Consider the following 26,416-nt stretch of genomic DNA (forward strand, 5'->3'; position numbering starts at 1 on the left):
TAGGTTTCTTTCAATAAGCTCATGAGGCACCCAAAAATCGAGCTTTTTTGTGTACCCAATTTTTTTCAAATACGCCAAAACCATTTTGTGGTCAATCCCCAGTTCTTCAGCTACATCGTCACTACTAATATGCCGACTTTGCTCCACTTTTTCAAAACTGGCATCAGTTTTGTCCGTAACAGTGAGACCAGAGCGACGTGCATCTTTGATATTGTTACGTGTAAGGGTTCGAGGATTTGGAGAGAAAGACCTGCTGACTCTCTTGAAGACTTTATTAACACTATGACTAGCACAACACTTATCACTAGGTCCAAACACTATTCGGTTAAATCTCTCAACCATTCCATCAGACTGTGGATGGTACGCTGTGGTCCTCGTCTTATGCATTCCCAAAATTCTGCACACTTCTTGGAAGACGATCGATCGGTCGATCAGAATGGATTTCCAGAGGCACACCAAACCGAGATATCACTTCTTCGACTAACTTAGAAGCGAACCCATTTCCTGTATATGCTTCCAGGACCGACAAGGCTTGCCCTCTGAGCGCGACAGTGAGAGCGGTCAGGCATTGTTCGTCAGTCCATCCGTTAGCAGAAGCAACCGTCTGGAATTGCTGACGATAAGTCGTATGGCGGTACTTTTACTCTTGGTCCCTGCACCACTATAGTGTTTCCACTAGATACAGCAGCTCCCGTAGTTTCAAGGCGCACTACTTTCTTCTGTAGTTCGGTGATGTTGGTTTTCACATTTTCCATATCCAATCCTAACCCGGTAACCCGTTCGTCCATTACGTCGACATCTTTACGAAGCTTAGTCACCGTGTCACTGACATCCTTTATGGCCAGAAGCGCTTTCTCTTGGAGGTCCTTTTGTTGCTCTTGAGACTCCTGCAAAGCGCCGAGCTTGCGGTCTTGTGCCTCCATCATTGCCCTTTGAGAATCTTGCAAAGCGCCGAGTTTGCGGTCTTGGGCATCTCGCAAAGCCTGAATTAACTCAATTATGCTTTCCAATTGAGGAGCCATTTGAGGGGCCGTAGAAACAACGGGCGTGGCAAGATGGACGGAGCTGGTCGACGGGGCCTCAGCAGGTGGGGCCCAGTGGGCGGGGCCAGTGGGCGTGGCCTGAGTGGGCGTGGCCTGGTGGGCGGAGCCATGTCCAAAGTGGGCGGGGCCTGAGGGGCGTGGTCAGTGGGCGGGTCCCGGTGGGCGGAGCCAGTGGGCGTGGCTTCACCCGAAGTGGGTGGAGCCTGGGGGGCGTGGTCAGTGGGCGGAGCCTGGTGGGCGGGGCCAGTGCAACTCCTCTCTCGGAGTCAATGGCAGCAGCTCGCTGCGCCCTTGTCCTGACACTCCCCTTGAAGTCTTCTCTCGGAGTCAATGGCATCTCCAAATCGCACTTCCGACACCAGTTGTTACGTGCAAGGGTTCGAGGATTTGGAGAGAAAGACCTGCTGACTCTCATGAAGACTTTATTAACACTATGACTAGCACAACACTAATCACTAGGTCCAAACACTAAGCACTAAGTCCAAACACTAAGCACTATCACTGTTCTAGGTCGTAGCCAAGTCGTAGGTTTCACTGGTTCACTCACTATTGATCACTCCGAAGTCGAAACTGAACTGAATTCCGGGCCGTCTACCTGCGGCTTTTATATGGCGAGACGAGGACTTATGTTGTCGGTGTTCCCTCGATAAGTTTCGCTGGTTCGACGCTAGATGGCACTACATGTCCGTATACCGTGTACCGTAACAATATCATAATTTCCGGATTGAAAACGTTTAAACCAAATTTGCGCTACTCTCACAGATACTGCATTAGGTCCATAAACATCACAATTTTTTTTCGCGGCTTGTGTTGCTTTTTTACATTTTTTGTAATAAAATATTAAAATGTATCGAATATCTTTCAATTTTAACAATAAGAAAAACATATGAAAATCTCACATTTACCTAATTTGAATTTGTCTTCTGTAAAATTAAAACTTTTTAACGATACCAACATCAGCCAGGTACAATTGGTATAACCCAAGAGATTTTATGACATGTTCATACATACTATAATGCGAAAAGACTTTTCCTCAACTTATTAGAAGAATTCATTATGTATGCTTACAAACTGCCCTATGGTCCATAATATTTGACGATAGAAACATGTTAGCGAGCAATATTCGGGGGTATGTGTCCCAAAGGCATATTTGTCTTGTCACTATCTTGTAATATGAACACACGAGGGACTGAGAGTCGCCAACTCATAGATAATAAACAATTTGCTTTTGGTATCATGTTATTAAGTCTTGCAATATAATTTATGTTTTTCTTTAAAAGTCATTCTTGTTAATTATTATGTACTTTAACCAATGATATAATATGAAAAACTCAAAAGAATATCATTGTCTATAACAAAATCAATTTAATACGTTTACTATTATTTTATGCAATGGTTTAAGTTTAAAAGTTTATATGGATAGTTAGTATTTATATAACTTACATGCAAGACCAATATTAAATTATTTAAATTAAACTAAGCTGATTATATTCTTATTTAAACCAAAAAGTTAAAAACTTCATAAATCTATATATTTTATGGTCCCAGTTTTTAGTAGCCTTAAGTAATACCTAACGAGTCCTTCTAAATTAAAATACGGAAGCGTATTAAAAATATGTCTAAGTCTTTTCCATCAAGTTTTGGATCAAACTTTGCCTGTAACGCGAAAACTTTGTCGCTCACGCTATCTTCCATGAATTTATTACGGGAATATACTTTTAAAGTATTCCATGAGCATTTTTATTCACTTTTTCATGAAGATGACTTTAGGATAAGGGCAAAAATGTTGTAGTATAAAAATATATTCCAACATTCTTACTGAGTACTTTAGAACTCGGAATACTAGCGAGATTTTAATGTTGTTTCTAGTCTTCTTACAACTAGATATATTTATTTTTTTAAATAAGAAACAAAATGCAGCATGAGCATTTCACACAATGTTATAATTTTTCATCCTTTCAATATTTTAAAATATCTACCTAAAATACCTTTGCACAAGTAATTTGGAATTCCAAAAGCGGAAGGCGCCGGAAGCCAGCAAAGTTAATATCAATAAATATCACGCGGTGAAGACATTTATGAGGTTCAAATAAATTTGGTGCTATATTAGCTTTAAATCTGCCATAATAGTGATTTCGATTTCATAGAAGTCTCTGTAACATAATTACATTCTTGCTGTGCATTCATTTTTTTTTTGAACAGATAGAGATTAAAGGCCAACAAGAGAACATTAATTTGCTTTGTGGTTGCTGGTACAGCGCGGCCAAGTTGTTAATAGTAGAATTATACCTACTCGGCAATACTTTCGTCCTTTGTTCTTAAGTTATTGCATAGCTTTTATCGCTAGGCTTTGAGCGCGGCGACCGAATCAAGAAATTCCGTAACAAAAAACACCTAACATTCGTCTGACGTCGTGTTTGTGTGCATGCGACTTGCCGTATGCGAATTAAAGTTACATAAGTTGATAAAAAATGCTATGCAACAGCTTTACTGCGGCAGACCGAGTGCCACACGTATTTTTAGGGATATGTACCCAAAGGGTAAAAACGGGACCCTATTACTGAGACTTCGTTGTCTGTCCGTCTGTCTGTCCGTCTCCAGGCTGTATTTCCAGAACTGTTATAGCTAGACTTCTGAAATTTTTGTTGCCGTTATAACAGTAAATACTAAAAACAAAATAAAATATTTTTTTAAGGGGGGCTCTCATACAACAAACGTGATTTTTTTGGCCTTTTTGCTTTATATCAATAATGGCAATGGCAAGAAAAATCCTTAGTTATATATGTACTTTTTTATTTTAATATTATTATATTAAAATAAAATAAAAAAGTAAGGGTGGCTCCCATACAAAAAACACAATTTTTGGTCTAATTTTGCTCAATACTGGTACGGAAACCTTCGCGCGCGAGTCCGACTCGTACTTGGCCGATTATCTTAAATGTAAATGACACGACAGTAACATAAAGAAAAGTTTGTCAAGCACTATTAGTAGGTTGGTAGAGCTGCACTAGCAATTGCAGTTGTCCATGAATATCGAACAGTAGTACTTTAAGTGTGTTGCCGTCAATTCTCTGCAAGTCAATTACTCTATGCGAAACTTGTAATTAACTTGAAGTTGGTGTCGATCCGAACACGATAATGGGGGTGTGAAGAGTGAAGACCCATCATGTGGATTGGGTTTCAGTCTACAGATAACTAAAGACTATAGTAATTTGTAATTTAATATGTATCACGCAGTATACTGCGATCATATCTAATTACCTGAACTTATAGGTATTATGTCATATTTTTTAAATATTAATAATTAATTAAGTAACTTAGATAATATTAATTAGGTAATTGTAAAATATCTTCTCGTTGCATTAGAGATTCGAATTCTGCAAAGAATGTCTGTGAAAATTGTAAAATTCTGTAAAGTATGTCTATCTTTTACATTGTAGAAATAAAGAGTTCTAAATTCTAAGAAGAATTGACCAATAAATCTAGGCAGCTTTACACAGCTTAGTAACTCTTTAGTTCGAGCATCGTGCACGGCTTGCAGTGAAAATGCAATTTCTGAGAGAAAATGGGCGCTAAAAATTTAAAATATAGAATTTCCAGTCGTAATTGCTAAAATACCACATATTTACTATAAATGTAATTTTTTTTTTTTTAAATTAAGTAAGTATAAATAAATCACACAATTATTCACAACACAACGCAATCCACGGAAGTATAATCCACAGTCCTAGCACTTTATTTTTATTTTGAAAAAAAATATGCAACTGTCACAAAATGCACATAAAGGCGCGCTCACAAATCCGGCCGTTTTAAATTTGGAACACGGAATGCGACGTGCGCGCTCCCCGCGGCGCGGAAGCTAACCAACTGAGCTGTCCTGTAGGAGTCAGGACGTGCCGCTCTATGGATCGATATTTACATAGTGCTTTTAATATTCTGGTGCTAACTTGTTTATTTTTATCTTTATGGCTATCGCTTCGAAGATACGACCTCTGTAATGGCTAACGAACCGTGATTTTAGTAATGAAACCAAACGGATACTATCGAATATCGGATATCCGATGAATTCTGTAAAAAAGTTTTCTTGTAAACTAAATTATTATTTTCGTTTCAGGACAGCGAAAGTAGCAGCTGAGAAGTATGGCGCTTATTTTACGGACAAAAATCCTTACCTTCATACACTGCAGGCTCTAAAATTTGTACCTACTTAATATTTTGACAAACAAACATTCAGATACAATAGAGAATAACACGCATATGTAATGCTTCTATATTTTTGATAATATCAGCTTAATAATAAAATTATATCTTACATTGCTGAGCGGGCCTTAAAAATAAGTAATATCCTCCTTATTTTTTTTCGCAATTATTGCCTTAACAAAAGAGACTCTGTCACCAAATGCTAGATCTAACCTGGCTAAGTCATTTTCGTGAAATATTATGGCACTTTGATTAAAATTAACGGATGTCAAAATTAATATTACACGATAATAATGCTTAATGATTTATGAAGGGGTAGAGGCATTATGTAAATTATCCATGACCCTAACAAGTTATAAATGCAAAACTTCGTTCAATCTTTCCCAGGTATATTCTAGTAAAATATTATCCAATTTTATCCATGACAGTTATGTATTGGAATATTCTTAGCTTTAAAATAGGTTTTCATACCTTGGTGTGTGTTTTACTTAAAACTCTATTTGGAGTAAAATGCTCAAATATTTTTTTGAGTACAAAATAAATTTACAACTGAGAATGGTTTCTCGAATCAGTATTTTTATAAAACCCCTTATTATCACATAATATGAAGTTTAAAATACTCTTCAATACATCGTAATACTAATGTTATAATTTCGAAAGCATGTCTGTCTATTTGTCTGACACCATTTATGACTTAACGCTTAAACCGTAAAATCTATTTTGATTAAATTTTGTTAGCGTACAAAATTGAATCAAAATAGATTCTACGGTTACTTTTTTTTTATAAAACATACGACTCCCGTGCAATTTTAGGTGCAACGAAGTTGATAGTAAATTATAGTCTTCTATACTTAATCACAGTGTTTTTGATAATACCGCTGTCTTATCCACAAAGGTACAAATTCAACCCTGATTAGAATTTCATGAGATCGCTTCGTTTCCTCGGGATATCCAAAGTAATCGTTATGTCACCGGTATAAGGGCACTGTTAAAGGTAAAATAAGCCGAAATGGACTATGGACGGATCTTAATGGATTCGAAAACTTTGTAGGAGAATCCGGATATTTTCACCGGATGCCAAAGTATGCCTCGTCGAAATACAATACAATGGAAACGTAACTCTCACTGCCGCACTAAGAGTAAAATTTTAATTACTTAACTACTAATTAAATGAAGATTTTGACATAAGCGCTATACATTAATAACTGTCGAAATCTTCATTCATTTATAGCTGTAATTAATATTCATCTCTGACTGCGGCACTTTACAGTTGCAGTAGTCACACGTTTACAGTAGTTCCTTTGACCCACACATAAATAATATTATATATGTACTATAATGGCAACAAAACACTTGCGCTTCTTCAGTGCATTTTTAATGCGTTTGATATCGCCAACGCCGTTTCCCAAGATAGTTGACAACGACCTGTAGGTACGTACATACATCTAAAAATTGTTAGAAACCTTAAATACATAATTATAAATTAATATAAAGATCCCTCAAAAGTCCCGTCAATCCCCTTTATGCAAAAAAAAATTCAAGGTCAAATGTGCTACTGTGGTGCTTTTAGTGAAATCACTTTCTTGAGACAGTTACGTCTCTGTAGCATAGTATTTCGATGGTATGCCTATTATAGACGGAGTCCCAATGGAGAATCCACAATACCATCTCCAAGGAATGGTATTGGTATTTCAGATCCAGGTGCTCGGAATTGAACGGTTCGATAAATTTCATTGAAATGGGAATTCTTTCATCATCATTACCAACTTATATAAACTATGCATGTATTTTAAGCAAAAATATATTGAAGTTGTAAGCAAAGAATATTGAAGTTTTAAGCAAAGTATATTGAAGTTGTTAAAAAAGAATATTGAAGTTTTAAGCAAAGAATATTGAAGTTGTAAGCAAAGAATATTGAAGTTTTAAGCAAAATAATATTTAAGTTGTAGTTGTAACTAGCAATTCGTTTATTGCACCGTTACTGTACATTTTGTCATCCTATCGCAAGATCCAAAGTATCTTTGTTTATAAAATAAACTAAAATTGAAACAAATCCGTTTTGACGTCGTAAGAATGGTTGGAAATTAAAAGTTTACAGAATGAACAGACGAAACGGTTATATCCGTGTTAAGTTTTTAGTGACAAGACCCTAAGGAGGAAATTATTTATGTTAATATTAAAAAAACCGGCCAAGTGCGAGTTGGACTCGCCCATGAAGGGTTCCGTAGCAGCAATAAGGTTTAATTTTATGAATTTAAAATATTATTGATTTATTTTTATATTTTCGTTGATTTCATGAAAGTTAAAGGTTTACCATTTATGACGTATAAAAAAATCTACTTGCTAGATCTCGCTCAAACCAATTTTCGTTGGTAGTTTTATAGTAATCTACATCAAATATTTCTTTAAGTTTAAAAGAAATGTTTGATGTAGATTACTATCATGCCCCACTTTAGAAGTTAGAGGACACATTTTACCACTTTGGAAGAGTCTCTCTCGCAAACTATTTAGGTTAGAAAAAAAAGATGTTAGAAACCTCAATATGATTTTTGAAGACATATTCATAGATACCCCACACGCATAGGTTAGATGAATATTTTTTTTTGTTTCAGTTGTAACTTGTGCTTATGGGGACCCCTATTTCTAATATTTTTTCCATTTTCGCATCAAGATCTTAATGCAGTTCACAGACTACATCTACTTACCAAGTTTCAATAGTATAGCACTTATAGTTTCGGAGAAAAGTGGCTGTGATACGGACGGACAGACAGACATGACGAATCTATAAGGGTTCCGTTTTTTGCCATTTGGCTACGGAACCCTATAAAACAATTGGCACAATATATTTCAAAATTAAAAAAATATGCTAAAGCTGCGTTCACATTGACCAACTGGCGATTTCTAGTGATCCCTCATTCTTAGCGGAATCGTGCATCATGTTCCATTCTCGTCGCCCGCCAAGTAATAAAAGTAGTTTGTTTTATGTCTTATTTTGTGATTTGTGCGTCTGCTGTCGCTTTTCATATGCAATGCGGCTTTTCGTCGAGGATTTTTAATTTTATTCTAGTCTATTGTATTTAAACTTTATTAGGGGTGACAGGGTTAATATTTATGAACTTTTTGTTTTATCGATAACCGATAAACAGAAAAATATGACTCTTCCTGACATCTATTGGCGAATAATAATACAATTTTGTAAGCAACTAATTGTTTTAACGACCAGCAGATGGCGTTATTAAGTAACACGAAGTCAATGAGTGTTTGCTATATCGAGCAAAGCTCGGTCATCCAGGTACTGCTCTATTATCAGTCCTACTCTGTTAACAGGTAAATATAAAATTGAAATTATAATATTGTCATGGTCGTTACATTAGAAACTAATCAAAATTAGCAGTAAATTAACCATGTAAATTAATGGCTACGTAGCGATTATTCGCGACATTACAATTATAATTACAGTAAATTAACAGTTATAACCAGACATAGAAATTGTAATAATATTTAATTATGCATAAGGCAACATTGAATATTCATATTTTACAACCCTCTCATGGCTCGGGATGTTCTATGAAATGCAACATATTTTATTGTCTAACATAATATTTTGAATACGGAAATCTACGAAAACCGGTTTTGCAATTTGAATATGGAATGATTTTGATTAGTTTTTAATGCTTGTTTTTTTTACTTTTAAAATTAACATGAAAAAAGCTTTTGGCGTAGCACGGTCTTTATTTGAAAAATTCTACAAAACCATTTACAAAGACAAAAAATATATTTTTTTAATTCAAAATTTAGATTTCCTAGTTATAATTTTTTTCCAGCGTATTATTTTGAAAACGACATATTATTTCTTGTTTTTTTAATTCCTCGTCATTTATCATCGTTTCTTTTGTTCTAAATCTAATGACAGCAACAAAATCGCGGTTAACAATGCGACCCGGTTGAAAGGTTTCGTACATTAATATTTGGGGTAAATTATCGATTCTCCTTTGACCAAGGGTTAGGGACCCTTGCCCATGGCTCACTGACTTATATAGGGACAACAAAATGTTGTAAGGGAATTCGAATTTTAATATTCTGGAGATAGAGTCCATAATTTGTCCCCACGTGGCATGACGAGGGTAGGTCATATGCAAATATTTGACCATTTACGTGATGAAACTTCTTATTAAAGTTGCTGTTTTATGAGCATTTTGTAGAACAAACATGTGTTCACGAAACTTAGATGTTTTAGTGTATCTATTAGATAAGTATTACTTGATAATACCCACAGCTTGATTGCACCGAAATTCTTTTATCGCACGGAAACCGTATATTTCAGTATAAATAAAATCCTTTGTCCTGGCACTCAAAGTATACATATTATCTACACCAATTTTTGTTAAAATCGGTTAACAGAAGATAAATTACAGATAAAGACGAACATATTTAATAATTATAACCTCTTTTTTGGAAGTTGCAGAGCTATGCTTCGGCACGAATGGGCCGGCTCGACCGGAGAAATACCACGGTCTCACAGAAAACCGGCGTGAAACAGCGCTTGCGCTGTGTTTCGCCGAGTGAGTGAGTTTACCGGAGGCCCATTCCCCTACCCTATTCCCTTCCCTACCCTCCCCTATTACCCTATTTCCTCTTAAAAGCCCGGCAACGCACCTGCAGCTCTACTGATGCTGCGAGTGTCCATGGGCGACGGAAGTTGTTTTCCATCAGGTGGCCCGTATGCTCGTTTGCTCCCTTATTTCATAAAAAAAAGTAAGACACAACGACGCGACGCGGAAAACGGGTTTTTTTACACGAAAATGCACGGTTTCCCCAGGATTGTCTTTTACTAAACAAAACTAAGATTCCATCATGTGTATGTTCATCTTTAGAATCCCTTTTAGGACGCGCCACGTCCAATTTTAAACATACCCGAGACATTGTAATAAAACTACTTTTACTGACTTTATCGCGGTTTATTTTACTTTTACATTCTTCACGGACGCTTAAGAGCGGAAACATTAATATTTAAATCTAAAAGTAACTTTTTAAGAGATGAGCTTAGTGAAGTAACATTTCGTTAGTCTAGACTCTAGAACAGGGGTCACCAAATGGCGGACCGCGGTCCGCATCCGGACCGCCGACCCATTGTGTGCGGACCAAGAATAATTTTCGATGATGAACTTTATTAAAAATTAATTTCGGTCTCGACTTACTGATGAACATCTCCAGAATTTAATATTAATAGCTTCCACCAATTTCACTTCAAACATCAAAGAGATAATAATATCACTTTTTTCATTGATATGTACCTTTGTAATTTCCGTAATTTAACGTTTAATAAATATTTTTTTATTTAAATTTAAAATGTGTGGACCATGAAGGTCGTTTCATTTCTTAAAATGGACCCCGAGTGAAACTAATTGGTGACCCCTCGTCTAGAATAATGTCTTGGTCCTAACTCCGAGGAGCATAATAAGTGCAGTAAGTAAAAGCCAGCTAAGTGGTAAGTTATATGTGTAATTTTCATTAAAAAGACCGGAAAACAACTACTTGATTTCCTGGAAGTAAAAAAGAAACAGTAAAAAAAGATTGAAGACACTGTACAACATTATCTTATTCTATTATTATATATTACTAGCTGACCCGGCGAACTTCGTATCGCCTAACAGTCGATTCTTTAACTTTTGTATGGGAGTATAGAAAAGTGTTGTTTTTAGACATTTTCAGGAAATTTAATTTTTTTTTTAGAATTTTTCTCACCGTAAGAACCATCCTCGAACTTCAAGGAATATTTTAAAAAAAGAATTAGCGAAATCGGTCCAACCGTTCTCGAGTTTTGCGCTTAGCAACACATTCAGCGACTCATTTTTATATTAAAGATTAGTATTACTCGTAGTACTGCTCTAATTATTATCTATCACAATGTTTTTAGTTTTTCATCTTTTAAGACCCTTTGGGCCTATTACTACACTAGCGATGTCACCTCTTTCACATAGTGTTTTCATCCAAAGCATTTCTTCAGTCAATTCCTATAGTGCTTATCAGGGCTATCCTACAACACCTCAGTATACTTAAGTAATCACTGTCTATGAGTACGCCCCTTAAACTCTTTGTCCTAACAAAGTATCATTTCAGAAGGCTCCTCTATCCTTTTATCCTTGTATTGTATAGAAAGTGTATATTCTATAAATACCAGTGACATACAGTACACCTCCGCCCACCATGGCGCCGGCTAGACGCCATCTTACACAACATTAACTTATGCTATATTCTCTATGTCTCTATAAAGTAAATTTTAACTTGGTAATAATTATTATGTTAAAAATATATAATAAGTTCAACAATACAGACAAACATTTTATGATGAGCGGCAGAAAGAGAGTGATTACTTCCTCCCTTATTCAGCGCCGGCGGTTTGTGCTCCCTCCGAATTCCTTATTCACGCGTCCGAGGTTTAAGATTTTAATTTTTAAGCAATCCCAAGAAAAATGCCACTTTTCCATAAAACATTCCCTCGATTTTTAAGAAGTTCCAACTTAAACATTATGTAGGCCCGAGCGGCAAAAAAAAGGTCATTTTGTTTTGGGAAAACGTCATGACAGCTTCCGAGCCACTTTGCTCGAAAACATTAAAAATATTCGCTGTCACTTGTCAACCGAAAAAGGGCGCGGTATTTTCGCGCCTAATCGAATAACAACTTTTTACTCAAAATGTTCTAAAAATACTCCAATAATATCCAGACATCTTCCATGACTGCAATTAAAATCATTCTTTTAGACTTTTATATGCATCACATCAGTGAGCGTGTTGCAAATGTAATTTATTGATGTTTATGACGTGTCGATAGTTCCAAGGCAGTAGACAGGCCGCAGTCTTGACCACGAGGTCTTGATCATAATACAAGACAAATTCATAATGATATTATAGTCGAAAGACTTTGCTGGGTCTTAGACATAAAGTTAATATACCTAGCGGAATAGAGCAACAATCTCGAGCTGTCAAACGAAACCGAGATTGGCTTCATCTGTGTGAAAAATATGTGTACGAGTACGTATACACTTACACAAGCATGATAAAACATGAATTCTATGAAATTAAATTGTCAACGTGCGGACTGCGGCACGTGCCGACTGGACGTCAAAAAAAGAGTACTGCTGACATGTATCACACGTCTCTTTTTACCACGCAGTGTTACTGATAGTGACATATCTCTTGCTCAGGCCTTTGTTTCTCTATTCCGCTAGGTATATTAACTTTATGGTCTTAGATGAGTAGAGAGGTGATGAAGCTATTCATTAGGTACTGTGAGTGTCTTGCATCTCGGAGAACAATCGGTAGTGTCATCAGGGTGACAATCAGAGCGTGGCGGGTGACTACCATTGTGCGACAGATCCAATTACGATATACGTTAATTGTTCCTCTTATACGTGTGTATAGAGGAGGTAAATGCCCAAACCACAGATAATAAACAGCCCAAACCTAATTATATATGCACGTGTAGTATGCCCACGAAGAGTATGACCATGATGGGAAAAAGACCGCGAGGCCGGAGTCCCCTGAGTTCGTCCGACCCGCACCACACTTGAGTCGCACCGTCTACGACGCTCTTCGAGTTTCCGAAGATAGAAATATCTGACGTAACACCATAAGAAGGAAGGTCATAGAGGAGGTCTTGACCCTTAGACATGAGGAACACGACTAGAGGAGGAGGAGAGGTAGTTTACACGTGGGAGAGCCATGCTTCGGCACGAATGGGCCGACTCGACCGGAGAAATACCACGTTCTCACAGAAAACCGGCGTGAAACAGCGCTTGCGCCGTGTTTCGCCGAGTGAGTGAGTTTACCGGGGGTCCAATCCCCTACCCTATTACCTTCCCTATCCTCCCCTATTCCTTTCCCTTCCCTTCCCTTCCCTACCCTCCCCTATTACGACCTCTGTGGCTCAGTGGTGAGCGCGTCGGTAGCTCAAGCCGGAGTGTAAAATGTGCGGTTTCCGCGTGATAAGATTGTGGCGGTACCCACAATTCGCCTTACGTTCCTGCATCGCGCTATCGAAGTTTTTTAAGAGCGTCGGTATATATACGACAGCTGAAATTTATTACTCGGCTGGGCCTGACCGAGCGTAACACGTCACTCGGTCGGAAGATCTTCCTTTGCGGCCTCCACACAATATAATATATCCCACAAGATAATTTAGGGTAAGTCGCAACAAAGCAAGTGACATCTAGTTAAAAAATATTTTGCATCTCTATGAAATGCATAAAAGTTTTTCTTTCTATTTTCACCAAAACAAACTTACACTTCAGCCAAAACTGCACTTGATCAGTCAAAAGCTGGAAGCTCGCGTCAAAAGCTCTTGATTGCCAGAAAAGGGAATTAAACTCAGCGGAGCTTCACTTTTGAGCTTTTAAGCTTTCTCGCGAACAATTATTATCTTTTAAATTGCTACTTTATAGCATTCAAGTCCAATTCTAGTTCTACGTTTATAGTACGGGAGCCCTAGAACAATTTTTTTTTGATTACTATCAAGCTAATTTTTTGTGAGTACCTTACCATTTTTATAAGACGAACAACATTTTTATTTGCGTAAAACATTGTTCCAGGGCTCCCGTACTATTAAACTTGAAATGAGGAGTACTTACAGGTTTGATTATTATGCTATAAACGAAGTTAATGTTTCAAGTTATATTATAAAACTAGATAACGTTCGCAACAAATTAGTTTATTGCGCCATTAATTTAACCATTACTTAACTTTAAAATACTAAACAGTTCTACAGAAAATCTTAGGATCCATGCCTAAGTCAAAATCTTCATCAAATTAAATTTAAGTTATCATGAAGCTTCTGTGAGTGCGGGTGCAACAGTGATAAATAGTCATTAGGAGTTACGCCTTTTAAGTCTGACAGCTATTTCCTGCGACGCAAATGCTAATGCCGAATAACGACCTAACTCAGAGATTTATTCCGTCTGTAAAACGCTTCTTAAACATATCCGTGGGATACATGTGTGATGAAATGGGATAATCATCATGATTGTCATCATAATAGCACAATTTACTAAGTTTTTAATCCTGGCAACTTTTAAACATATACTTAGTCTCGGGAAAGGCCAAGGGATACTTTTTGTCCCGGAAAATGTACGGTTCCCGCACAATAAACTATGATTTTCGCCTTAACCATTTAATCTATTTTGATGAAATTTGGCATGGAGCTATACTAATTTTAATCATGGTTAAATCGTTAAGACAGGACAACGTCTGTCGGGTCAGCTAGTATAAAAATATTTTAAACCACACCACTTAACTAAACAAGGTGTAACAAAACTAAGCGATAATACTTTAATATTATAAAGATGTGACAAAAATGAGCAAAATACCCACCTTCTTTACAGATAAAATTTTATTTTTTGAACCTCAATTCGTCTGGGACGTTAAAGCATTTTAAGAGCACTCACTCAAGTTTGAACCCACAGTAAAATGTTTCACCACAAAAAGAACATCGGAATGGCAAAGTTGGAAACGTATAAAAATTGATACGAACATTTTGGGGTTCTCGGGAGTATAAGCTTGTTATTTCGCTTGATATGTAGAGTTCCTTGTCTAAACTCTTATGCGCTTCTTCGTCCTATTTTTATACAACGTGACATTTTAGTGGTTGTTTTCCCGCAGCAGAACGATTTACCTACAATCTGTCAAGAAAGTGAAGAAATTAGAAAGTGGCAACATCGTATTGTCATCCCTTTTTCTTAGATTGATTTGAAAGGGATAACACTACGATGTTGCCACTTTTTAATTTCTTCACTTTCTTGACAGGCTGTATAGTGGTACTATCGAATCATGCAAGTTATTTTTTGAAAATAAAAAAATATTTTGTATGACGTACTATGGCAACTTTATGCCGATAGGCGCGAGCGGCTATGACCCGGCCGAATTTTATTTATGATTAGATTTAAAAAAAAACTTTACAAATCTATTGTACTACTAAGATAGAATCATTTTATTGCGGGAAAACAACCATTAAAATTTCACGCGGTATAATATTAAAAAAGTAAAAACAGGCAAAAATACTTTAAAGATTGTTGGAATAACTTTTAATGTATTATGTGACCAAGTAAAACAAGGTTTTTCTTCGTTTTAAACATGCAACAAGCGCCATATAATATTTCTATGTACTTCTCGAAATGAATACGTATTGTTTTGCTCTTATTCTATGGCGATGATGTTCTTGATGAATCTTATATCTTTAAACGAGCAATTCTTGTATATAGGTATATAATTGGAATCTCGGAATCGGCTCCAACGATTTTCATGAAATTTAGTATCTAGGAGTTTCGGGGGCGATAAATCGATCTAGCTAGTAATCATTTTTAGAATATGTCATTTTATTCGTGTTTTATCGAATACGGTACCGAGCAAAGCTCGGTCAAATAGCTAGTTATGAATAATATATGTTTAACAAACTATAACAGGAGTTGTGACTTGTGACTAATGCAATATCGTTATGTCGAATTGCTTGTTAAAATTGATCTGCCAGGCTCCGGTCTGGACTCTGGCGTCCTGCCAAGGCGCCAATGTTACATACTACATGTAAACATTCGTTTTAGGGTCAATTCAGACCGCAACGCGACTCGTTTTGACAGATTTGCAAGGTGTCTCACGCATAAAGTTAATATCTAGCGGAATAGAGAAACAAAGGTCTGAGCAAGAGAGATGTCACTATCAGTAACACTGCGTGGTAAAAAGAGACGTGTGATACATGACAGCAGCACTCTTTTTTTGACGTCCAGTCGGCACGTGCCGCGCGTTGACAATTTAATCTCATAGAATTCATGTTCAATCATGCTTGTGTAAGTGTATACGTACACATATTTTTACACACAGATGACAACCAATTTTGGTTTCGTTTGACAGCTCGAGATTGTTGCTCTATTCCGCTAGGTATGTTAATTTTATGGTCTCACGCAATATAAATCTGTCAATTCTATACAAATTTAGAAATGCATCTACGCGTTGCGTTGCGATCTGAATTGACCCTTAGGGTAAAAAACTTCGAATTAGGTAAAACGCGACGCAGCGATTTTTAATTTAAAAAATTGAACTTATTAACTTGGTGAACTGAAATAAGCTAGTCATATCAAAAACCTGGCAGTACTTTTCGAGTATGGAAAATCTTTATAAGAAGGTGAGATTTTTATGGTAGACGAGAATGAGTGAAATATTTTTTTACCCATTAAAACATCTCAGTGGTTTACTTTTACCTTAGGCCAATTAATAGTTCAGAAATATCAAACGAACTGCACTAGACGTGAGTTTGTGACTAGATTCTCTTACAATTAATTATTAAGACGAATTTATTTTTTACTCAAGCTGAAATGGTAATATCTAAAATAAATCAAAATTGAACTTTTAACTTACAACTAATAGCAAAAGCTCCGTCGCGTTCCATCTGGTTATGACCTGACCTTTATACAATTAATGTATGCTTGCATGGTTTTTACGGTAGGACACGTAGATTACAGGTGGTGTGGTAGAAAATGTTTTTATTTCTACAACAGCACCAGGAAAATATGGGTTTTACCCTGTAATGTGTTTCACAAACACAATATACAGGATGTAACAAAAATAAGTGATGATACTTTAGGTTGTGTACGTGTTCCTTGTAGAGAGTTCACTGTGAAAGTAGGAGCGCTGAAAGACCAAAAATTTTTTTCACTTTTGTATGGGGGAACTCGTGACGTTCGGGTCCTTGCCCATACAAAAGTGAAAAAAAAATCGTCTTTCAGAGCTGCTACTTTCACAGTGATCTCTCTACAAGGAACACGTACACACCCTAAAGTATTATCACTTATTTTTGTTACACACTGTATAATATAAAACGTACGATTCGACTATTTGTCCAAGGACCTACAATATGTTGTTAGCAAACTTATAAGGCATTGTTAATAGTAAGACTATTAAAATAATAATTTTCTTCGCTACTAACTTAACTATTTGCTTCGTTTGGTACGAATTTAACGCCACACATACATTTTAGTCATTTATGCCAAGTGTTTTATTTCACTGTCGTAAATAAAATCTGCATTTCATTTGTGCCAAATGAAATGCAGATTTTCTTAGAAAACCTCCTAAGTATTCTCTTTAAGGCCATCCCCTGAGCAAACGACCTTGACCATACATTTGCCGCGTTGCCAAGATCGCGCCAAAATCCTATGTTTTTACTTATCTTAGTTCAAAATTACCTAAAAAAATTTTAAACGTCCAGTACGCAGTTAATGAAATTGTCGATCTATTGGCGTGTGTTTCAAATAACCGTAATTTGTAACTAAAGAGATACTGAATGTATGCTTGAATTTAAATAAATTGGTATTAATCTGGAAGCTGATATCATGAGTATAAAAAACAAAAATAGAAAATTTATAACTATGAAAGGAACGTTCATATACTTACTGAAGATTATTGCTGTATTTTTGTTATAATTTTGAAGCTTTCAAATTATGAGTTAATAAGGCTCTAAAAATGGTAAATTACGGCATCTCCGTAGGGAGAGCGTCTTAATGTCAATGCGGTAATCGTATAATTGCTATGTGACGGACGGACAGACGGCGGACGAATATAGATGACGACGTGACAAGCTTCCTGTGACAATTTCGGACGTGATTTCCTGCGGATCGTTACTTGTATGAGGTCCTTGACATGATCTTAAGGATAATGATTTCTTATACGCGAGTATCACTCATGATATTATAATGTTTATACACTTACGGATTTTGTCGCGGAGCACTTTTATTAATCCCGACGTTTCGGCTGCTGTACAGCGGCCGTGGTCACGGGTGGACAGGGTGGACTCGTGCTCGTGTGGAGCTAGTCCACCCGTTAAACCTTATGATCTTCGGGACTTAGGCACAGTTAAGTCCACACTAATATTATAAATGCGAAAGTGTGTATATCTGTCTGTTTGTTACGTCTTTACTCTTTACGTTAATATTTGGTACGGAGATGCTGCAAGGTCCGTGAAAGGAGAAAAGATACATTTTATACCGAAAAAATAATGTACGGTTCCTACGCAATAAACGAATTTTGGCCCGACGTAATCTGGTTTTTATTAATCGTAGGATTAATAAAAACCAGATGACGCGGGACGTCCGCTCTTCCGTTGCGCGGTGCGCCATTTGTTAATCACGCGGAAACCGTATTTTTTTTGGAATAAAAAGTATCCTAATTCCTTCCTAAAAAGTACCCAAATTCAGTCCTTTCCCGAGACCCAAAGTATCCCTCAAAGAGGATATAAACTACATAACAGTATCCCTATTGAGATAATTTAGTATGCCTTTCAGCAAAACCGGTTCAACGGTTTGGGCGTGAAGATGTAACAGACAGACAGACAGGCATACACACTTTCGAATTCTTAATTTTAGTAGAAATATTAGTTGAATAGGGGCACAAAGAACAATTTTACTTAACGTACAGAAAATGTACTTAAGTAAAAACTATTTAAAATACCTTTTCGCATTTTAAAACATAGAGAAACCCTATAGTGTTGACACTTTTGAACGCAGCAGCACATTATATGGACCATACCATTTTACACCACCTCATTACTTCGAGAAAATTCCTGCACTCCTCTATTTCCTTCGCCATTTTAAATTCTGCGGTAAAATGCAAGTAAAATAGTTTCTATATTTTTTCTATCTTGCTAAGAATTTTGTTAAAAAATACGTAACATTGTAAAGGAAAACACCTACATAACAATGTGAAGGCTTTTTCAACATTTTTTTTGCGGAAATTCTTTTCTTTCGCTTCTATTTCCATTTATTTGGGGTCAAGACTTGTCAAGAGTCAATTCAAGAACAAAGAACTCTACTATGCCATTCCTTTTGATATCTAGGTCTTGTCTAACTTGTGCAAAATTGAATGCAAGCTACCTTTTTAATTAGTTTCAATAGCATCTTTTTACGTTTTTTTTAGAACAGTAAAATATCAAAGACCGGTATTCTCGTAGAAAAAATAGCAAAGGGGTTATAAAATACCCCAAAGGGCACCACAGCTGGCCGTGATACGTATTTGATGGGGGTATTTTATACCCATCACCGTGACTTGAACCTTGTTGGAAAAGGTTGGGGGTTTTTGCATAATATGTGCATTATAATACCATGGCTATCCGCTATTGGCGATATGTATAGAAAAGTTGGGTATATTGTACTGCATGATTAATTGTAACATCCTAATTCATAATTTAATGCATAAATTAAGTACTTTTCTTTCTCTGCAACACAAAACTAAGCGCAGGGTTCCCGTAAGGGCTACTGGCGCGGCGGATTTTGGCGCCCCTTTTAGCTTTAGGCAATTTTTTTGGGTCCTTCCTTGGTTTTGGCTAAAGATGGCGATTTGGCGCCCCTAGAGGATGGCGCCCGTGTGCATTGCACACATTGAACATAATATGGTAGCGGGGGTCCTGACTGACTAAGCGCTGACTACGTCACATACTGCTTTTGTTTTCGTGATGGATTAAGAAAAAAAAAATTGAAAACGGTTTGAGAAAATAAAAAAATAAGAAAATGAACTGGATCGAATAAGGAACGATTATAGTAATGTAGTAGAATCAAGGTATTGAAGTTAATTATCTTTCTTTCAGCGAGTAATTTTGCCTTAACCTCAGAATTACATCATTACTCAAATATAGCTCTCTCAGGATTTGCTAGCCTTAAATTAGGGATCAACGAAATAATCAAGGAAAGGTAAATGAAGTAGAATTATCTATTTTTGCTAAGAACTGTTTTTCATGAAATAATTTACTTTCAACTTATCGTCGAATTCGTGATGGATTTCATAAAAAATTATTACAATTTACAAGTAATGTAAAAATAATGAATACGTACAGAATTACATAGTTAGCTATTCTAAATTCCTTTTACCATTTTCTGGGTCTCTTTCTTTCTCTCTTTCTCTCTACTAGAGATATTATTAATATTCCTCCATTTAAACGCATGACTGTTCTAACTTTATATCGAATCGAAGGTCTATTCGAATTCGGAATAGTCCAATTTAGATATCTGCACAAAAGTTGGTGCAACAATAAAGATACTCCGAGTTGGATGTAAGTTGGATGGAGTTGGATGTAAGTTGGAGCGCCTAGAGTCTAATGTTCCAAACTTGGGTTAGCTTAAACCACGTAGGATCAGGTTAGCTCAGATAAGTGTGTTTAGAACTTTCGACCTCGCTAACGGTAATCATGAGCAACCAAATTCGACTCAAACGAGTTATGCTAAGTACCTACTTACATACTTGATCGAGCAATCACGTACGGTAAAAACCACGGCTTGGGCTTTCGCCCTCATATTCAGCATTACTCGACAGTTTTACTCCAAATCAAGTAAAAATTACCATGTGGACCGCAAAAAAACCATATGTGAGTACTTAGCATTACTTTATCGTTTATCGATACGAATCCATACTAAATTACTAATTCTTCTATACATATTATAAAACAAAGTTGTTTTTTCCCTCATGTCCCTTTGTTCCCATTAATCTTTAAAACTACGCAACGGATTTTGGATGGAATCTCAGGAACTATTGGTCCGATTTGAAAAATTATTTCAGTGTTAGATAGCCCATTTATTGAGGAAAGCTATAGGCTATATTTTATCACGCTAAGACTAATAGGAGAATGTGGAAAAAAACGGGGGAAATTATTTGAAAAGACTTATCTCGCCAACTACTGGAACAATGTTTATGTTATTTGGCACAGATAAGAAGTAGACCACACGGTGAAGGATCATAGGTTATCGATTTTAATAATAAATAAATAAAATAAAATGTAATCCCTAGCGATAAACGAATTTTGGGGCAACGGAGTTTCGGACGTCATCTATTATCAACTAAAGAGATTACTATTGTTTGCCAATAAAATTAATACACTTCGAAATTATTGTACCGATTCTTTATACTAGTCGGTTAATCCGGCCCAACATGGGCACAGTGAGAAGAATTATAGGGGATTTGACGCTCTCTAAATGTATAGAATCTTACTAGTGGAAATATTCTTTACAGGAACAGTAGTCTGTTCTAAACCTATAGCTATTACACTTCTGTATACATCACCTTTATACCACCGACTTAAAGACCATATTTTTTATAATACGTACTAACGAAGAAATTCATTCATATACAGTTGACGGACCAACATAATTTGGTTGAGGGGTTGATTCAGACCGCAACGTGACGCGTAGATGCATTTCTAAATGTATATGGATTTGACAGATTCGCAAGACGTCTCACGCAATTAAAATGTGTCAAAAATCCATACAAATTTATGCCGCGCCGCCGCTCCTCGCCTCGCCTCGTCGCGTTGCGGCCTGAATCAACTTCACTATTCAGTAGTTGTGATCATAAAGTACCTAGCGGAATAGAGCAACAATCTCGAGCTGTCAAACGAAACCGAAATTGGTTTTCATCTGCGTGAAAAATAATATGTGTACGTATACACTTACACAAGCATGATTGAACATGATTTCTATGAGATTAAATTGTCAACGTGCGGCACGTGCCGACTGGACGTAAAAAAAAGAGTGCTGCTGTCTTGTATGACACGTCTCTTTTTACCACGCAGTGTTACTGATAGTGACATCTCTCTTGCTCAGGCCTTTGTTTCTCTATTCCGCTATTTAACTTTATGGTTATGATCTGCCGGTTGGGTTTGAGTTTTGACATAACGCCACCAACTTACGTAGGACCGCCGATTGTATATGAATCAACTTCTCTCATAGTACAAGCAAAGTAAATACAACTTTACAGTAGAACACGCAATAATTTCCTCCACGCAAGGTATTATTTATGTGACTCAAAAACGCTCCTTCCGTATCATAAATCCTTTTAACCCTTATCGAGGACAACCTCGTCCTATTTACCCGAATGTATTTGCTTTAGGAAGTGTAAAATGTTCAGTAATGAGTTATTTTTTAATGTCTGTGTGTTTGTTCGTGCAATGTGCATCGTAATTTTAAAACGGGTGGACTGATTTTGACCCAATTTTTAATACAATATAAATATATTAATAATTGCCTAATTTGTCAGTAATGGTAAAGATTAATGAATTAAATTTGTTAGTTTTAATTTACTATGTATCAAGATTCAAGATCAAGGGTTTATAAACTTTCAGAATAGAACCCCAAGAAAACAAATAAACCTTATCTTATATGGAACGCTCAGCCTACTGGGGTCAGCTAAATAAGCATTGAGAAAAACTTTTTTGCGTTTTCGAAAACTGGAATAGACCATTGGCCATTGCGCATGACAAGGATAATACAGTGTTACTTTTTTATAAGGAACATAGACAGTTGCTAGAATACTACTGAAGTCTCGAGAACGGAGAGTCTAATAAAGAAAATGGCTATCTATAAGACTACGGTAGGTATGGCGTTTTCGCCAGTCCCGCCTTAGGTGACTCATAGAGCAATAACCCTTACGAGGTTAATAAATGGCTTACCAGTAGAGATGGGCACGTACCTGGGTATTTACCCATCTACCCGGTATTTACCCTCACGTACCCGGTAAATACCCGTATCTACCCAAAAGGGCGGGTAGATAAAATTCAATACTTAAGTCACAACCACCTCAAGAACGGTAATAGCTAGAGAGTTGAAATTTTCACAGATTGTGTATATCCGTTGCCACTATAAAAACAAATACTAAAACCAAAATAAAATTAATATTTAAGGGGGGCTCCCATACAACAAACGTGTTTTTTTTGGCCTTTTCTGCTATCTTATCAATGATAGCAAAATGTAGGTACTTGAATTTTTACACAGTCTTTAGATGGATGTTAACTTTAATATTTAATAATAATATTAATATAAAATAAAAAAATTAAGAGGGGCTGCCATACAAAAAACACAAATTTTGTCTTAATTTTTCTCTATAATGGTACGGAACCCTTCGTGCGCGAGTCCGACTCGTACTAGGCCGATTTTTTTTATTTACATTCTATTATTTTATTAATAATTTAAAATATTTGAAAAACCTTTAAAATATTTAAAAAAATATTAGAAAAAATATTAGAAGACCCTTGAAAATTACTTTTAAAATAGACAATGTATAAGTACCTGGTTAAAGAAATTATATAAAAAAATATGTAGGTATAATTTTTTATTATTTATACATATAACACGTCCTATCTTATATAAAATCTGATTTGCTTTGATTTGCTTCTGATTTTTTTAACTTCTCATTCTGCTAGCGATCTGACTTCTAGACATTGAACTAGTCGTTTTGAATTTCTTCTTTGTATGGCATGCATCCATTGATGCGTCTATATATTTACTATTTATCTTTATTTACAGAAGATTTTGTGGGGCTCGTCTTTTTAATCTTTTGAATGTTTGGTTTGGTAGAGTTTTCATCAATTTTTTTGCCAATATATTGGGATGTCATTTTATCCTTTTACAATAGTTTTGAAGGGAGTTTTTAATTTTCTCTTTTACATACTTGATTTTTAGATCATTGTAGGTTTGGCTATTCGTAACATAATATGGGGTATCCAGTTATTGAACGCAGGGTTTTAGATTGGAATCGTTGTAGAATTTCTGTGTTTGATATGGAGGTTGTGCCCCACAACTGCATCCCATAGGTCCAGATGGGTTTGAGTATGCTTTTATACAAAATAAGTTTATTTTATCAGCCAGTAAAGCTTTCGTAGCTGCTTGTCTAAAGCCTTTCTTTTGTTCCATATATGTGTTCTCCATGTTAATCGCCTGTCGAGATAAAGTCCTAGGTATCTAACATCGTTTGACTGTGGTATTTTTATCCGATTAAGTTCTACTTCTGGACATGTTTCGTGTCTTAATGTGAAAGTTACATGGACAGATTTATTCTCGTTGGCTTTTATCCTCCAATCTTTTAACCACTATGATATTTCGTTTAAGGTTCTTTGCAATTTTGCCGATGCTCCATGGGCTGTTTGGTCTACTGCGAGGATTGCTGTGTCATCTGCGTATGTATATGTCAGAGCTTCATCAGTACTTGGAAGTCTAATGTGTTTAGAAGGTAGAGATAAGGGCCCAATATGCTGCCTTGCGGCACTCCTGCTTCGATTTCATGGAGACATGTGACACTATCTCCGTACTCAACATAGAAATATCTATTGCTGAGGTATGCGTTTATAAAGAGGTAGAAGTTTAAGGGTGGCTTTTTACGAACAATTCAAGTTTATACAACAGTCCAAGATGCCATAATCGATCAAAGGCCTGTGATATGTCCAGAAAAATAGTAAGATTTGCTTTCAAAAGCTTTTTGAATTTCTTCTACCAGTCTGTGTACCTGCTCCACGGTCCCATGCGCTTGGCTTGCCCGAATTTTCCGGGTTTGGGGATTAATATTATAATCTCTACTTTACAACTATATAGGGGGGACAATTTTTTTTAAATACACGCGGATTTGTGTGAAATATTTGATTCTACTTTCTGGTAGCTCTTTTAGTATTTTTGGTGAAATGTTTACGCCAATTTTCATGCTGGGGAAGATTGTTAAAGTGGTTCCCTTAAACGAGGATATACCATTGGTGACTTTTTTGTGGTGAATGCGCTGACTTGTGTTTTGTTGCGGTTAAATTAGACTGAGTTACGTCTACCCCATTCCACCCCGAGAAATATGCGAGAAGTCACATTATCTGTACTATCATATGCATAGCAATGAATGCCGTTGGTCTGTAACATGTCATTGATATGCTGTATGAATAGGGTAGGCGATAGCACACAGCCCTGAGGGATACCAGCGTCAACAGATAGAGTATCAGAGCATTCACCATCAACTACGACTGCTAAGAAACTTGTGACCCTCTTGCATTATTTCTTGGATGTATGGAATCTTGGATAATAGTGAAATTGTATATATCCAAACTGACAGCTAATACCCATAGTTTCAATCGCCTGAGCCAACGATGAGTTAGGTACGCCAAGAGAGCCGAGCCGAGCCTTAGTAATCCCTGAGCATCCAAGTGTCGAAGGGGCTGGCTATTGATGATGGAGTCCATCATCTTCGAGAAGGTTATAGCGATTGATCTGCTGTTGGGAGAATTGGAACAGTCACATTTTTTAAGTATCGGGTTCTCAAAAAGCTGTCTTTCAAGAAGCCGAAACTATGTGAGTAGGATAGCTGAGCCAAAAAAGACGCGTAAAGACCGGAGCCAACTCTGGAGCACTCACTGGAGCTACTTGCACTGAGCGCTGATAAAACCGAATATCCGACATGACGCTCATACTTCGTTACCATAACCAACCATACCGGTTGGCGGTTTCCGCCCTCATCATAAAGGGTCGAGTTGGACGACATGAGGACATGTCATAAGATCGGCATTCTCTTTTGCGTGTTGAAGGAAACACAGTGCAAGCGCTGTTTCACGCCGGTTTTTTCGGAGTCGACCCATTCGTACCGAAGAATCGCTCTCCCACGGTTAAAAGGGATTTTTTTTCTTTTAAGTAACGCACAGGCCAAGAACTTTTTATATTTGATCATTAGTTGCGTTTATACAAAAACAGTACTCATTTACATAATACATTAATTTGCATGTACATAATATATAGGTGTCAAGACTGTAAAGGTGCCTCTTCACAATTGACCATACTGGCCCACTACTAGCCATCGCCATTGTGTAAACGGAGTAATGGTGTATGATGGCGGACGATTTTCAGGCGTGGCGGGTAATGGCGTGGCCTGCAGTGGGTCATCGTGACATTGTGTACTGGTTATATAGGAGACAAGATTTTGCACACGTGTTCCTCTAATAAAGTAGGCATCCACTATAATTGTATTTCACAAAATTCTTACCTCAAAGAGGTTTTATACCTTGAGGTTGTAATAGTATAGGCTCAAGGTTAGTTAGTGGAACCTTATAATTTCTTAGACACAATTACACAACAATATTTCGTATTAAGTGCCTACAATTACTAACAAATATTGAATTACGAGAACCTATGTATATTAGAATTTTTGAAAGTTTAGCCTAAAGGAGGGATGAATGTTTTGAAATTTCGCACGCGTGTTTCCCTTAACGATGAAGGCGTCCACTAAGACGATTTACTCAATTCCCAAAACTTTATCACCATTAAAAGGCAGTATACTTTAAAGAATATTAATATCACACATACAAAACCAAAATTTAGGAAAAAAGTTCAAAAACACAGCGTGACATGCGGCCG

The 26,416-nt window shown here is 36.6% G+C and overlaps 1 protein-coding gene across 6 annotated transcripts in view; it reads right to left on the reverse strand.

Annotated features, from left to right (window-relative positions):
- The window catches only part of LOC121735071 (uncharacterized protein CG43867), a 377,036-nt gene that overhangs the window by 38,169 nt on the left and 312,451 nt on the right, over nt 1-26,416 (reverse strand). The window contains exon 1 of one of the 6 annotated variants that reach the window (XM_042125750.1): nt 4,725-4,868. The exons of the other annotated variants lie outside the window; for them this stretch is intronic. The gene's annotated coding sequence lies outside the window, so the exon portion shown is untranslated. Of the gene's footprint in view, nt 1-4,724; nt 4,869-26,416 lie in introns of those variants that run through there. 6 annotated transcript variants of the gene reach the window in all.

This window comes from Aricia agestis, chromosome 16, assembly GCF_905147365.1.
Source record: "Aricia agestis chromosome 16, ilAriAges1.1, whole genome shotgun sequence".
Classification (NCBI taxonomy): domain Eukaryota; kingdom Metazoa; phylum Arthropoda; class Insecta; order Lepidoptera; family Lycaenidae; genus Aricia; species Aricia agestis.